This window comes from Anser anser, assembly GCF_964211835.1.
Source record: "Anser anser genome assembly, chromosome: 2".
Lineage (NCBI taxonomy): Eukaryota > Metazoa > Chordata > Aves > Anseriformes > Anatidae > Anser > Anser anser.
The window spans coordinates 86807900-86824529 of NC_139721.1; the positions used below are offsets into that span (position 1 = coordinate 86807900).

The 16630-nt window shown below is 35.4% G+C and overlaps 1 protein-coding gene across 3 annotated transcripts in view; it reads left to right on the top strand.

Annotated features, from left to right (window-relative positions):
- The window catches only part of CDH18 (cadherin 18), a 543479-nt gene that overhangs the window by 104886 nt on the left and 421963 nt on the right, over nt 1–16630 (top strand). For all 3 annotated transcript variants that reach the window (XM_083824886.1, XM_083824887.1, XM_083824897.1), the window contains exon 2: nt 4069–4122. The gene's annotated coding sequence lies outside the window, so the exon portion shown is untranslated. The remainder of the gene's footprint in view (nt 1–4068; nt 4123–16630) is intronic.

A 16630-nucleotide genomic window follows, 5' to 3' on the forward strand; every position in this document is an offset into this window, starting at 1 on the left:
GGAGCTGGGCTTGTTCAGCCTGGAGAAGAGGAGGCTCAGGGGCGACCTTATCGCTCTCTACAGTTACCTTAAAGGAGGCTGTAGAGAGGTGGGGGTTGGTCTATTCTCCCACGTGCCTGGTGACAGGACGAGGGGGAATGGGCGAAAGTTGCGACAGGGGAGTTTTAGGTTGGATGTTAGGAAGTACTTCTTTACCGAAAGGGTTATTAAGCATTGGAACGGGCTGCCCAGGGAGGTGGTGGAGTCACCATCCCTGGAGGTCTTTAAAAGACGTTTAGATGTAGAGCTTAGCGATATGGTTTAGTGGAGTACTTAGTGTTAGGTCGGAGGTTGGACTCGATGATCTTGAGGTCTCTTCCAACCTAGAAATCTGTGATACTGTGATACTGTGATAATTGCTAAGTGATCTCCCTGTCCCTATCTCAACCCTTGAGCCCTTTTCATTGTATTTTTTCTCCCCCTTTCGCTTTGAGAAGGGGGAATTAGAGATTGGTTGTGGTGGAGCTCAGCTGCCCAGCTGGGTAAAACCACCACAGGTTGTGAGACATACGATTGAGGGATTTTTTTTCTTTTGAAAGGCTGGTAGGTTTTTTGCACGAAAAAAAATAGTAGACTGTGTCCTGTACTATTAGTCTCAGTTACCTTCTGAATAATATTAAACAATCATGGAACGTGAGTGCTCTGTAATTCAGATGTCTTCTCCCAAGTTAGGTATCCCCTGTAAGATGAAGAACTCCAGGAACAGAAATATGTTGTATAACTTTAAAGCAAATGAAGAGAAAGTACTTACAAAGTCTGTGATGGTCCTCTCAAGCCATTGTGTGTATTTTCTTGAACTCTGATTTATTAAAGTTAATTATGTTGTGTGCCATAGTCTCTAAGGGACAAATGCAGCTCATCCTAAAGTTGGAGGGCTGAGCATATTATTACTTTGAGTGATTAAGGGAGAATCAACCTGGAAAAGCAGGTTTGCTGTGCTGGTGGCTCATGTTTTCTCATGAAGTTCTTTCATTCGGGAATTTCACTGCCATTTCTGAATCCACCCTAGGCCGTCTGGTAGCACTCCATATTCCAACCTCTGACGAGGACAGATTATCTTCTAATGATTTTATTTCACTATTCTTAACATGCTCAGGCCTGATCTTAACTGATGTATGCTACTGAAAGGTTTTCATGCTTTAGCTGCCTGTACATAAATCTAGATTGAAGTCATCACAGTTTAGCTGAGTGGGATTTAGCAGCCTAATTTCATGTTAGATGGCCTGTGATATTTGCTTAGTGCCAGAAGACTGTTCAGAAGGTCTACCGTAGGATCCTGTTTTATATCTGAACGTCCCATTTGGATGTCATTAGATTCTTACATTTACCTAATCTTACCCATAAACTACCTGGCTTTGTATATCAATTTAGAAGAAGGTGGTGACTGACCATTGATGTCCATTTGCTCTTTTAAACAAAACTCTAATTTCTCATGTACTGACAGCTTTTATTATGTCACTTATCAGAATTTATCATCCATGTTGAACTTATTTTTTATGCTGTTGAACTGAACACTTGCAAGCCCAGAAGGAAGTTGAGCTTCTCACAAATCACAACCAGCCTAATACCAGATGGTTACAAATCACACCCAGCAGAAAAGTTGGATCTTGGATTGCCAAGAAATAGTATATAGAACTACAAAAAACTCATGTGCAAGTATGAGATCTTAAGAAAACAGGCCAACAGAAATAAAGAAGAAAAGGCAATGCCTTAATGTTGTATTTTTTGTCTCACCAAATTTGACTTCAGTGGCTGAGAGGAAACACGGGCTGAAACCAGAAGTAGAAAAAGTGGCAGAATGCATTAATAATGAACAGCAATTGAGGATTAGTATGGAAATACCACCACCAACAGACTTGTACATATCTCAGTATATCACCAGAACCTTAATGTTAGGAATAAACACATCAGGATCATTATACAAAGAACAACAATGCTGTCATTCTTACTTGAAGTATAACTCATAAATCTATCAATGTCATTTTTGTAGCCAAAGAACAATTATTCCAGTGAGATGATTGAAGCTAATTTATCCTCTTTCTCTGTGACTGCAGGAGAACTGTTAAAAGCTAAGGCAGTGAAAGTGACCCAGAATAAGTTAGCAAATCTTTCTAACTACCTGGTTGGCCAGAGAAGCTGTGGATGCCCCATCCCTGGAAGTGTTCAAGGCCAGGCTGGATGGGGCTTTGGGCAACCTGGTCTGATGGGAGGTGTCCCTGCCCATGGCAGGGGGTTTGGAACTGGATGGGGTTTAAGGTGCCTTCCAACCCAAACCATTCCATGAATGAGTCTATGATTCTATGTGAAACGAGAATTTAACAATGAAGAAAATTCCTAATTCTGAAGAAAAGCATGTGAAAACAGCACAGATAGGACTGTGATATTTATAATGCTTTTAAGGACTAAACTCAACACAAATGATTCTTTTCTGTTGTATGGAAGAGAGTTATGTGTTTGTGTGCAAAACATATGCAAAATATCTTGCCAGATGTTAGTGAAGAATCAGTAGCGTAGTTCTGGGACAGTTGACATTTCATCTGTAATTGGCTTACACTGTGCAACATTTGTAGTCCTTTTTTCTTGTTTTAAGCAAAATCTAGCTGTTGCTGTTTGTAGTTCCTCTGGGGTGACTAGAGATCTCAGTTGTTTACCAGTTATATTATAGAGAGGCAAATGGGGAGCAGTAAAAATGATATAATTGTGGAGACATTTCTGCAACTCCTGCTATTACCTTGACCCAAACAGTTGTTCAAGGACTTCAGGATATATTTGAAGACTTTTCTATCATAAACAGGAAGGTTTCTTGACTTGTGAGATGATGTGGTGGTGTGAGGAAAAAGAAAACAACTGGATGTGGAACAGAGGACTAGTTTGCTTGTGGTTTTTATGTTTGTTACCATGAATGATTCACAAGTAGTTTATAGTGAACAGTAACTTTTAAGAAAGCTAACAAAGCTTCTCTGTAAATGAAGTTAAAACACAACTATGTTTTTCTGGCAGAATTCACACTACAGTAAGTGATGCTCCTTCTCACGTATTTTTTTTAACTTCCATATACAGCATACCCTTCCATAGACCCTTGCACTGCCGTAGATTTAGAAAGACCAAAGCTGATGAAGTAAAAAGATAGGATCAAATAGATAAGTGTGGCTTTATTTGTTTGTTTGTTTGTTTACTAAATTTTGTTTGTGCTTTTATATTAAGTATCTGTGTATCTGTCATTAGATATTCTAATGCATACAGGGTCTTACGGGAACAATGACAAAAATATTTCCTAGTGGTCTGATATCTGTATTTAACTTTTCAGTGGTTGACTGTTATTCACATTTATTAGTATCATCATCTGCCAGATTTGTTAGGTGGTAATACCTGAAAAGAGTCAAAATATTTAATGAGGTTATATCAACGTATTGCATATTTGAGAAAAGTGGGTGGTTAATGCATATAAATGAAGAAATAGAGAAGCATTATGTAAAACAGATTTAGTTCTTTATATGTACAAGATCAGAAATATATTTGTGTTGTATAATTATTTTTCATGTGTTCTGAATAGATTCTTTCCCAATCAATACTAATTTCTTAGCAGTAATACTTATTCTCTATAATAATAAGTAATACTTATTTCTCTATAGCACTAACTCATCACTGTTTTAAAACTAAAATATTTTCAGATTAGCTCATTTTCTTAATTTTAGCATGAGGCGTGAAATCATTAATTACTCCCATGCTAGGTACAAGCCTTGAAAATACCATTGCTATACATTTTATTATTCCATTATTCTACCAGAATTCCAACTTTGAACAGCTGTCTAAAAATAAAAATCCATGCATGAAGTGCTGACTTCATAAATTTGCCAGGATGAACATCTTAATCTCTTCACGTCGCCTTGCAAAGGAGAGTCCAATGCTGTTGTCTGTTTATTTAAGTATCATGCAAAGAAAAACATCATCATCTGAGCATATTCAAAACTGTTGTTCTGTTTCAGTGAAAGCTGCTGAATCATCAGACTTCTGGTATTTTCATTGCAGAGTGGCAAGACTGTTTGACAGAACGCATTTCTAACCTCGGCTACTCATCAACTCGTAAGTAGATTCTCATATTTTCATAATTTTCATCACCTCCAAATAAGTGTTTGGGCTTCCTTAGGTGAATAACAATTGATAAAATTGCTTTACCTCTATTTTCCCTTTCTCTTATATAAAAGCATTTTTTTTTTAATGTCTGGTGCTCCTTTAAAGCTTGTAACACATTTAAGACAGCATTAACAAGTGCTTTAGGAGCATTATTTTTTTTTAGTATGCCTGTTCAGCAGCTATCAGAGTGCTGTTCAGTGGCCTGTATTACTCTTGGCATATAAAACATAAGTAGGAATAAGAATACGGTGGATCATCTGTAACAAACACATTGCTCCATTAGTCTGATAGAGTTGGTTCAGAATGGTATCTAGCAATCAGTTACTAGAGTTGGTGACTCCCATTAAATGGTATCTGAACAGTTAGGTTCTATTATTATCCACCTCCTTGATTTTCAGATTATTTTTATTTTACATACTTTGTTCTTCCCACTGGTATTGTAGTACTTTCTGTACTAAGTTATAGCATTTGAGAGTGCACTTCTGTGTCATTCAAAAGGTTAGTCTAAATGATTACATCTGTCCTGTCTTCAAACATATGCATGAAGGCAGCATACTCAGTCATACACCTACTCATAACCTGAAAAAGTTAACATAAATCACGAGTGTATTTGTTGGAACTACACCTGGATTAACTGCAGTGTGCACTGTGTCAGGTACATACTACTGAGTTACAGAAGAAGGATATTTTAAATGTGGGGATGATGAAAGCAGTTTTCAAAGTCATTGAATGTCATGAGTTTTTTCAACACACTTAACTGTTGAATAATTTTGCTTTGCTTCTGTATTTTCTTTTATCATATTAACATAAAAGTGAAAAAAACTCTTATGGGGAACAAAGCCAGATTTTTATCTGGTGTCCTAAAAAAAAGCAAGAGTATGATTGATATTAGTGAGACAGAACTAAAGACATTGCTGCTTGAGTAGTGTGACACTGTGCCTGATATCATTGAACAAGTGAAAGTGTAATGTGGAAAGGTGGGATAAAGGCACACATTTATAAAGGACTCATCAGATGACACAAAAATTCATGATCTTTTTAAGGGCTATTACAATGCTGTACATTTTCAAAGCCTTTGAAGAGCTTTAGTTGTGCAGCTCCCTTTCATGTCAGTAAGAGACATACTTTGCTGTGATAAGATTTGGCTGATTTTATCTCACATATTTTGTTACTGAGCAAATCAGACCTTGATCACTTTTATTATGGCATGCTATGAATTTTAAAAGTATGTTTAAACAAACATTAGATTAAGTAATGAAGCAAACTGTAAGTTTTCATTTTGTCTTAGTGGTTTCATTTTCACTTATGGTCTTAATGTAATATAATTCCCTGAACATTCAAGAACAGTTTTTTCAATGTTTCATTGACATTACCATTTTATCATTGTTTCATATTTCCTTCTTTTACTTAGAAGGAAAGAAAAAAATGGTTTCACGACCTTGGATTACTAGTTATGAAGGGAACAAATCCACTTTTGTATGTGTTGATGTCAAAATTTGTATTGATATTATTAGTTTTAGGATTTAATTCTATGGACCTGGTACTGACCTGTGAACTGAGAGTGGGATTCACATGCTTAGTAAATACCCATCATCTGTGCTTTTTGGAAAGAAAAAATAAAATCTATCTCTCACAAATATTTGCTATTTTAGTGAAAGCACTCTTACATTTTAACTAAAGGATTATACAGAGAAAAACTATTGTTTTTTAGTAAAATGTGAGAGAATAAACCATCAGCTGTACTACAGCAGACCTTCAAGCTCCAGAGTTAAAAGGAAAAACAGCTTTTAGCCATCATTCAGTCATTTGATTTGAAGGCAAACTGGGCCATGGGAGAATTGAAGACACGTTTCTATGTTGTTGGTTTCTAATAACATCAGAAGAGTTGTTACGGTGTTAAGGAATGTTATATCACCTTTCTTTGAAGAACCTCTACTGAACAGGAAGGATGAGTTGGTCCAGACACAGCTACGTTGGCTTTATGGTATAGGAAGATTTCCCCATGGCAGGGACTAATCAACTTCTGATGCGGGACAGTTTTAAGATTACCTAAGATGTGAACTAGGGTGTAACCAGGCAGCTCTGCTGCATCCTGAAGAAATGTTAAGTCTAAAACACAAGATGCAGTAAAAAAATGCATGTGTGAACTGTGAATAAGGTGGAAGCACTTATTATAATGTGCTTTCAATTAAATTTATGTCAAAGGAGCATAACGGAGAGCAAGATTATAAACTGGCACCTTGTTGTATGTGAAAACAAATGTAATGAAGAGGCATGTGTCTAGAAATTAATATGTATCTTTATGAATGTAAGACCTTCAAAGAAACATGGAGTGCTAAGACTTAATTGACTAAATTATGATTAAAGATTAGGAAAGCATAAATATCCATCAACTAAATGTAACAATGATAGAAGACAATTAATTCCTACCAGGACTGGAAAACCAAGTAGCTTTAAAGTGATGCAGAGATTTTCTGTTCTGTTACTTTCTGATGATACACTACAGGGCACATTTCAAACCTGCTAAGTTTATTTTACAAAGCATATTCAGCAAATAAGTTTATAGAGAAAGGTAGCGAGTAAAAATGTATTTCAACTTTGAATAAATACACCTAGTGAACCTCTTTTTCAGTCTGTTAAAAAATACATAATCTCAGCAGAACAGAGCTTCTGGTCAGCATTTGGAGCACTGCTCTGCTTTTTGAATACTGTGGTTTTTGGAGGAGTGGTAGATAGTATTTATTATGCTTGCAGTCTATGAAGCTTTTCAACTCTCCTAAGAATCATACTGAGAAATAATTAAGTACAGTTTTGGATTTTGTTCCATAACAAGCATAACTTGTACTAACAGTGCTAACTTGTACAATTTATGAATCTATAGAAAAAAAGAAAAAAAAAAACTACAGTGAAATTATTTCACCATTTGTACATGACTAAAAAAAAATAATTTATGAATGCACTTGAATTTACCTGTGCTAAGTAGTTGTACCATTCAAGTGCAGCAGATTAGTTTGACCACTCAGGATGAGCCATTTGTTTTAAAGTTTGTCTTGCCTTTTTTTTTTTTCCTTCCTGTTTTTTAATTAAAACAAGCAAACAAAAAAAACCCTTTGTATTTAGGAAGAAGCTTTAATGTTTTGAGCTTTCCATCTTGATATCTAATATGCAAGGAGTTCTTTGAATGGTAAATTACAGGGATAAAGTATACTTTCACTGTTGGCAAATCATTCCTTTTTCCTTCAGAATGAATTGTAAGTTTAGAATTAAACAGCTTGATTCAGGGTGTACAATTTTAAGTAGTTGTATAAGGAAAGGAATTTGAGGTAGACGTGCGCTGAGAATTGGAGAAACTTTTGGTTACAAAATGAAGACAAGCTGTGTGGGTGATTAATATTCAGGAAGGCCAATGAAAATTTAATTAAACTAACTCAGGTAAGAGCATCTCATTTTCTTTTGCAGTCCCTATACAAACACTATTTTCATCTCTCTGGTAGTTCATATCAGCTAATTCCTGCACAACTACAGTTGCTGACAGTGGGAAAAACATTGTCTTTGCTCTTTTAAGTACTCTTTGAAGTCTACAGAGCAGCATTGGCACAGACTGTTAGTAATAATTGAAATTACTTTTCTGAAAGTAACTTATCTCATCCTAACACACCTTATATTTTTGTCTGCTGCAATTTTCTTTCTTAGAGCCCTTTCTGGAAATAAAAATAAAGCTATAGTGAATCAGTGTAGAGTGCAGGTCTCATTAAAAGCTGTTTCAACACTGTGCAGAGGATGTGCTGGGAAATACACATGGAATGAATATTAATTTGTAATGTGTGCTGGGAGTGGGAGAATGATCCATTTCAGGAATTTTGGCTTTGATTATTTAACATATTCCTTCTGTTTTTACTGACAAAAAATCTGTAGAATTGTGTATTCCTACAGGATTGTGAAAAGTCCTCTATATTTTAAAACAATTGTTAGAAATGGATTAGCAGGAATCTGTGTGCTTACTAGAGGATGATAACTGTAGATTCTTTTCAGTACGAGCAGCAGACACATTTCTGTAGTCTTATTTATTTATTTTGTCTGAAAATAAAATTTGAATGCTTCTGCCAGAATGCATATTCAAGAGAAGATTTTTATTTATTTATTTATTTATTTATTTATTTTAAATCAATCTCTGGTTAGTGTGTGTGAAATCTGCTTAAAACAAGTCATTCCTTTTGTTTGCCATGGAAGCCCATACAAAGGCCGAATGAATTTCAATAATCAGAGAAATTGCAGCAGCTAGAAAGTTAGAGCAAAAAAGTAGGTGGATAGTAACAATATGTTAATCTATGAGGGTTTTTGTTTGTTTGTTTGTTTTTAAGTTTCTAAAGAATATCCGTCTCTTTTGCTTCCACTTCTTAATAAATTGAGTAGCATTGTTTTGGAAAACTCACAGAAATATGAGCTTCAGTTTGTTACTGCTGAGAATAAGTCAGTATATTTTTATTATGTTCTTGCTCACTCTGACCAGGTGAGTTTTTGTGTTTGAGGCAGAATTTTGCAGAATCTCAAACAGAGAGGGGCTGAGATTTTCCCCTCCTGGCACAAGGTACAGCTGCTGCTCCAGGTCTGAGTCTCTTGAGACATGAGCAGAATTCAGCTTTGAAGGGTGGGACTGAGCCACATTGCTCTCATTTTAATTGACTGCTCAAATCGTTGCCTTACTATTGAATGGGGATACCCCATTACCACCACATCTTAAAATGCTTAACTGCTGGCTTCTATTTTTTTTTTGTGTGTGTGTGTGTGTAACTTGATGTGATGGACATGCTAAGTCTTAGACTTAACTGTGCTTTAATCGTGTTTTAGTATTTTCCTACAGTTTTTTTTTTTTTTGTCCAGAATTGAGCAGAGAAAGAAAAAGTGAAACAGACTTTTCTGTACATTTTTGCAGTGTTTTTGCTTCTAAAAGAGCATATAGCACAAGCAATCATTGTAAAATGATGTAACTTTCTAAGCTTTCCACACCATTTTCACATAACCAGATAATAAAGTACGCACAAGACAGAGTAATAGGAGACAGCTGAGTACTTGAAGATTTTGTTCATTATTATGTGCAGACTTTATAATTAACTCATTATTTAAAAACGATGAAGCATCCCTTGATGGACTCCTGAACAGTACCTATCTAGGATAATTGCTGAAAATAATTTTTGAGAGATTGTGCTTCCTGACACTTAACGTGATATATGCTTACTGTGTTCAAATGTTCTGAAAAAGGAAATACTTCATGCTTGGTCACATATGTATATATTAAAAGATATGTTTTCATAAAGTGGTACCATCCAGTGTTAAAGTACTGTCTGCAAATTTGAAGAAATAATCTTCCTTTGCTCTGCGGACAGTAATTTCAGCATGTGTCAAGTGTACTTTCTGCTTGGATTTTAAGTAGGAAGCACTATGGATCTCACAGTGAGGTTTTAATTATGGGGCACACAACAAATGAACAGCAGTACCAGGAGTACTTACTGCGTTGATGTGCTCTTTATTTACAGATGTATACCCTATGCAAAAATGTTTTTGAACAGAAGATTTACTAAGAGAGAGACTCAATCAAGCCTGCAAATACTAGCCAGAGTGTGAAGGTTTCCTAACCAGAGTCCTCTTGGACAATCCATGGGACATGTAGTTTTCTTCAAAATCCAGGTTCTTTTTCTCTGCACAGATTGCCTCTTGAAGACAGCACACATCTTTAAGTCTGTGACCTAGTGTGTGTGTATGTGTGTGTGTGCGTATGGTCTTAGTAGTGTACTTGAAGAGATACACCGTGGTAGTATGTCGACCCTGTGCAGTAGGAATTCAGACAGTCATAAATACGAGTACTCATCTCTTTGACAATATTTATGAGGAATTATTTAAAAAGATTACCATATAAAGTCAATGGTTCTTTTAGTTTTCCTGTGCAGGCCATGTAAGACAAGCAATCCTCACTCTACATGGAATCCTTATGTGTGCTTCTAATTTTGCTACCAGCCAAAATGCAAATATGGATTTTCAAGAAAGGCCTAGATTTGTACTACCTTAGTCTTATTTGATCATTTATGCCAAAATCAACTAGAGCAAAGCTGTGCTAAATCAGAATTATAGCCTGTTGTTTTCCATTTGCATGGATGTATTTCACTTCGTAAAGCACAGTGTGGAGTGGAGGCATTTAGTAAATACTGATGTACTCCAGCATGTCTGAGACCCTGTCTTAGCCCTCAGGAGCAGAAAAGTGATTTATACGAGCTGTCATAGTATTAATATTAGTAACAATTTCTCCCTCAGCACTCTGAGAATTAAGTTGCTTGTCCTTTGAATATAAAGTGCAACAAAATAGGAACCTTATTGAAAGGCAATATGAAGTTTTAGGTTATGAAAAAAAGTGTCAGTGGTTAGAGAGCTGATTTCCTCCAAGCCGTTCTAGTGGGATTTTCCTAGACATCATTATGCCCTTATAATTTAGTCTTCCTTCATTGTGCATGTGTTAATTATTGACAGGTAGTTTGACTTTGTATTCTTTCTAGAAAGTGAAGACGCCTTTTTTTCTCTCATTAGTTAACTGCAGTTACACTGCTGTGGCTCATTGCCTGGTTTTGGAAGATGTAAAGACAGAAACAGTGGAAATAGTTCAGGACTTTTCACAACATCATACCGTTACAAAATGTAACAATTCCCACTGGTGCAAATATGAATTTTATATGCAAGGAAGAAATGTGTATTTAGCTTAACTTGTAAACATTTTAATTTTTACCATATACTCACATATACATTATAAATGCAACTTTTTTTTTATGTAAGTTCAGTGTTGAATTCAGGCTGATTCTGTTAGTTCATAGAAATCTTAACCAAGAAGTTCAGAAGTGGTTTCCAGCTAATTTTGATTTCCTTTAGTTTATTCAGATGTTAGGTTTTTTCGTTGTTGTGTTTTGTTTTGTCTTTTTTTGAGATCCCTTTCTTCTAAAATCTTTGGGAATTTGCTGATCTCAGATTGATTACATAGATATGAAAGAATTCAAAGTAACAAATCCATTTATAACTGATACTCAGATGTCGTCTCTGGAGAATATCCCTAGTCTCTAGAAAAAAGCTTTATTTTATAATGCTATTTTCTGCCGTAGGATTTTACCTGCAGAATGTACCTTCTCATGTTGATATTTTCTTATTTATATCTGTTCTCCACCAGAACAGTTATTGCTATTCCTTACAGTGCTCAATCCAACAAAACTTACTGGGAGCAGGAGGGCCATGAAGCTGATCAGAGGGCTGGAGCACCTCTCCTACAAAGACAGGCTGAGGGAGTTGGGGTTGTTCAGCCTGGAGAAGAGAAGGCTCTGGGGAAATCTTCGAACAGCCTTCCTGTACCTAAAGGAGGCCTACAGGAAAGCTGGGGAGGGACTCTGTTAGGGAGCGTAGCGATAGGACAAGGGGAAATGCCTTTAAAGTAAAAGAGGGTAGATTTAGATTAGACATAAGGAAGACATGCTTTACTCAGAGGGTGGTGAGGCGCTGGCACAGGCTGCCCAGAGAAGCTGTGGCTGCCCCATCCCTGGAGGTGTTCAAGGCCAGGCTGGATGGGGCTTTGGGCAACCTGGTCTGGTGGGAGGTGTCCCTGCCCATGGCAGGGAGTTGGAACTGGTTGGTCTTTAAGGTCCCTTCCAACCCAAACCATTCTGTGATTCTGTGATTCATTTCATGTTTTTCTACTTTTAAGATACTGTTTTCTGAAATATACTTTCTTAGTGTACTAACTGAAGTATTTTTGTCAGTGCTTTATAAACAGCAAAAAGGGGATTCTTACAAAAGGGGAAAGTCTTAGCGTATTGGTCCTGTTGCTTGGCATGAATACTGTACGGAAAATTTCCAATCAACTTGTGGATGGGAACAGTGCCCACACAGCAGATGGCTATGAGTATAACCATACAGAAGACCATGTCCATGCATTAAATGTGTTTACTGAGGGCAGATTTCCCAGGCTAGAATTTCATGTATCTGCAATTTCTGTGCCAATGAATAAGAGAATATGCTACTATTACTCATCTTCTAAAAAAGTCTAGCTTTTTAACATTTTTCTCATTTGCATAAAGTCTTCCATCAAAATAATAAAAAAAAAAAAAAACTTTTTTTGTGTTGACTTTATTGCATATGGGATGAACAAGGATTATTATTCTTATTTGTTTCCAGTTCTTACACGGGACATTTAAATAGTAATAAAAAGAGATAAATGTATTATCAGCTAACAGAAGGTGGGCCATTACATAAATTTAACATAGCTATTTGTGCCTAAATTGTTATAGTTGATAAATGAAAGTGAGATTCACTGGCTCCCCAGCTTTTTCTTTTATTTATTCTGATAAAGGACCATTTTATAATCAGATCCTACAGCGCTTATCTGTATCATTAAGTTACTTGCTCATATGTAAACATTTGTGGAATACCACTATTGGTTTGCTTCATATGAGTCTGTTCTTTTGCTTCTTTCAGGAGAAACTTTCATCATACTAATTTATTTCAAAATGCTGTGTGTCTGTCAATAAAATCAACAACCAGTTCCAGGAGAATCTGTTCTAGTCTTTGTTCCTGAATCACATTTTTCTTATCAACTACCCATGAATGTATAATTTGAAAGAAACAAAAGTATTAAATCTATTTTGCAGTCCTGGTCAAATGAAATAACAGGTGATCTAAAAATCGTAAAAATAATGAAAACTGAGTACAGTGTTTGAGTACAAACTTTTTAAAATATATATATGTAGAAGTAATGTCCCTATATTTGCAACTACATGAGAAGTAGCACTAGGATGATTAATTGATATTTCTTATCAGATGATTATTGAGGTCAGACTCATCCTATATAAATAACAACATTGTTGAAAACATTATTTTTTACCTTTAATTTCAATGTAATAGAAATAATACTTTAAAACGTGTTTTGCTTGCAATACTTCTGTATTTTAGAACTTTTTCAACTTGGGCAGCTGCAATTTTAAAATGTATTTAAAATATCTTCATTACTGTTATTCAAAATATTACATATCTAAGGATGAAACTCTCTGATAGATTGAATTCTGGAGGGAAAAAAAAACACAAAAAAAAAAAAAACTTGAAAATATGGTGTTCCTTTATTCCTTCGGGGAGAGGAAGCAGTGTCTGCTATTTTCTTATATATTCAATATCATTGATCTTCACTGTTCTTTATGCTGGTGAGAATGTCAGCATTTGGGAGAATGGAAATCTCATTGCTTCTGCAGTTCTTCTGTTTGTTGCAGAATAGCCAAGTAGCAATACTTCGAATCCAGAAAGGCTTGGTTCCCGCCCGGAAGAGATAACTGTATTGTGTAAACAAAGTAATGTATGGGAGGTTTTCTTCCAAAACCCCATGCAGCCCACAGACTAGATTTATTTTGGAGTACAAGAACATCTGCAAACATTCCATTGGGCAGAACGTATATTCCAACTGTTACCTTTTTATTTTCTGTCTGCCTTCTATAGGGTTAGCAGACATTGACTTCAGTAGGTAGTTCCATACCTGTAAGATACTACTCTCTGAGTAAAGATGAAACAAACCTTTTCCCTAAATAAGTTAGAGTAACTTAGGAAATGCATGATTTGCTTTAAGATAGGGTTTTCCATAACATTGTTTGACCTTCAGCTCTGAAAAGCAAAATTATAATTTCAATTTTGCAGGATAGTGCATGGTAGCTGGAGAGGTTGCAGGGACGTGGTTGTAGGTTCAAAGCATTTCAGTTTGAGACATGATGTAGAGCCAAGGATTTCAGACATATTTTTCAAATTTCTTTTCCTTCTACTGCTTGGAGCGTATATACATTGTGAACTGATTCCATCCTCTTCCCTGGAGAAGGTGTTCTGAAAGGGTCTTACAAATGATACTGTGTTCAGTTGCTCATAACAACTTGTTCTTTGTTTTTACATTTTATGGTTGTCATACTAACAGAAGCAATAGCAGGGCTCCCCCTTCTTCTTATGTTACTCATTAACACCTGAGTACACTATACAGTATGTAATCTGGGCTACAACAGAATTACTTAGATTCAATTAAATATTTGTCAGTTTAGCAAGCTATATATATTTTTGCTTGGTTTTCCTAACAGTAGTATCAGTTTGTTTCCTTTGTTGTATTTACTCACGAATTAATTGAATAGTCTATGCAGTAAATAAAAATATCCCTATTTACCAAATATTTAAGATGTTAACAGCATTCAATATTATTTTAATAAAATGAACAATGTTTTGCACAGCTAACCTAAAGTTTACAACCTAAAGTAATTTGAATAATCGAATGCCACTTTGTCTAGAGAAAACCATTTTCAGCAGCACTTGCTTTTCCAAAAGAAGGCAGTGAAAACTCCAAATGTTATGTTGATAAATGTCTCGTGTAAACCTGCTGATCCTACTGCATGTGTGTGGATAAGACATCTAGACACTGACATTCTCTTAACATTATTTATATCTGCAGCAAAAAGCAAATGATAAGTGCACTCAAGTGCACAGAAAGTTGTGTTTAAGATGGCAGCTTAAAATGAGATCTATGTACTCAGAGGAGAAATAGCCTTTAGGCAGTTCAAAGCAAGAAGAACTGCAGAGGGCAGAATTGAAAGAATAATTCTTCTTTTCATTGAAAACATTGAGAGTTTTATTCCAAGGGATTCAAGTTTCAACCTGCTCATTTTTCACTTTCTTTTCTTTGAATTTGGTTGTGATTAGAAATGATCATAGTAAAATATTTGGTTGGGAGAAGATGCAAATTAGGTCATCTGTCATAGTGACGTTGTAGATATTATGAAACCTTCACATGCAAATACCTGACAGAAAAAAAAAAAAATTACAAACAGTGAAAAGACAATTCCAACCAGACAGAAAATTAGAACATCTGCCAAAATAGCACACTTAAATTCAATCAAGAAACCTTGAGGAAAAGTAGCAAAATATATATACAATATATATGGTAATATATACGATATATATGGGAAAAGAAGACATTTCTGTACTATATAGACTGATAAAAATGTCTATCACATTTATTTGCCTGAAGAAAAATAATCTTTTATATTCCTTCAACTTTTTTAATAATTTCTCTTCAATTATGATGTGGTTTAAAAGTTCAGCTTTAGTTAATCTACCATTTCAGCTGCTGTGATGCATTACAGTGCAAAAACAAATATGTCACCCCCTTTTTATCTTCTAAAGTATATATTGTCTACTGTTCTGACACATAAGACTTGTATCAGAGCTATCTAATAAAGATAAGAAAACCTTCTGGTACAGTTTTCTTTTAAATACTTAAATTTAGTCAATGTAAACATTATCTCATTTAAATGAATTTTCTGTGTACACATGCAAATTTTAACATAATAATTGAACTACCAGTATTTACACTAAAGTGTCAACAGTTCTCCAGGATAATCCTTTCAGAGATACTTTAAAGCCATAATATCCTTTGTCTCATGTTTGATTTATTTTCAAAAATGTGTATTTATATAGTATTATTTATGCATTTCTATTGCATTCATGACAATAGGAAACAGAACATATGTAGAGAAGATGTCTTCCATGTTTGGGGAACATGTTTGTTGTTATGAAAAGGAACATTTAGGAATGGAGCTTTTGCTTCTCTTTTCTTTTACAGACGAATGATGGTATCATGGGAAATAACCTGATCTTGCTGCTGCATTATCTTTCCAGGGTTGTGTATGTGAACAAGTGTGTGATATTGCCTTGTGGCTGTTAAGAAAGAGTAAAGTTCCTGTTACTAGCCATTAAATTGACTGCTCTTCCAATGGGGTGTAAAAATTGCATTCTTGAAGTGGTCCAGAATCCCAGTCTACCTCCTCATGTGTGTTTCCTGTAAGTTGGAATGTTTGTTATTGTTGGCACATCACAGACATCCTACATCTGTCTTTTCAACAATGGCAAAATCACATTTCTGTCTGTTTTCAGCCACACTAACAAAAGCGACAAACTTTGTTGAAAAAGAAATTGCATTTCCTAAGAGTTTTCTGAATGCTTCCCCACATTGTATATTATAATAGCAAATAGAGAATCATCATCCACACTGCAGGGACCAGGCAGCTCAGCAGCAGAAGGAGATTATAATTTACTCTAAGGCAAGGAACAAAATTACCTAACAATTACCAGGCGTATATCTTACAAACACAGCAAGAATCGGAGAACAAAGTTTGATTGTTTTTATTTTAGTATATTTTCTGTATAAGGCAGAACAAAGTGAGCTGTAAGAATGGATTGCTAAAAATATAAATAATCTTGTACCAGAGCTTAATAAAATCAGTAAAACTCTGATGTGGGTTTAAGCTTTGGACCCCCTGATACAGAGTTGATGAGATGTGAGGTTCTATTTAGTGCAAACCCAGAAAGCAAGGCTGGTCAGTGAAAATATCCTTATCCATGCTAGTGCAGGATC